The sequence below is a fragment of the Myotis davidii genome, unplaced genomic scaffold (genome assembly GCF_000327345.1).
Source record: "Myotis davidii unplaced genomic scaffold, ASM32734v1 scaffold2, whole genome shotgun sequence".
Lineage (NCBI taxonomy): Eukaryota > Metazoa > Chordata > Mammalia > Chiroptera > Vespertilionidae > Myotis > Myotis davidii.
In genome coordinates, this window is record NW_006293067.1 from 368,069 (window position 1) to 368,833 (window position 765).

The following is a 765-nucleotide window of genomic DNA, read 5'->3' on the forward strand; positions in this document are numbered from 1 at the left end:
TCTGATATCTAAATTTTGGTATTTATACTTACCTTATTTCTTCAGAATATTTTTTTTCTTGCCTTGGCATCCTTAAGAGTTTTTAATGAAAGGCAGTCACGATGTAGTCTATAATAGGAACTGAGGTTGGAGACTTTTTTCTTTTTTGGGGTAAAGTTTTTATGTTAATTTGACTAGGAATTAAGCTCTAATTATGATTGCCCCACTTGTAGGTGCCAGAGGCTTCACTTCCTCTGGTGTTTTTGCTTTTTTCCTCTCCCATTTCTTTGGGTTTCTCTAAGAACTCTTTCTTACATTAAGCCTTCAACTTCTTTCTCTTTCAGCCATAATCTATTGTTGCTATCAAGGGGTTTTTGAGGTGGTGACAAGGTGTGGAGGAAGAGAAGCCTTCTGTAAGCCTATGATTACACTGCCTTTTAGTAGTTTTGTGTTCCTGGGCTGTAACCTTCACAATGTTTCTTAGATCCCCTCCCTTTTAGACTAGAGAGGGCAAAAGTTGGGTACCACTCTCTGAGTGAGATAAGGTTCTATATAGTCTTGTCTCCTGGTGAATAGGTCTTTAAGAGAATGCTCTAGCAAATTAACAATGTTTACTTTCCTCTCTACCTGTCAGAGCCATGGGGAATTTTTTTCATGGCTCTTTATCATGAAAAGCTAATACATAGGAAATACCATTAATAATATTATAATTACTATATGTGATATCAGATAGGTACTAGACTTATTGGGGGGATCACTTACATAATTTGACTACTGCAAACTTGG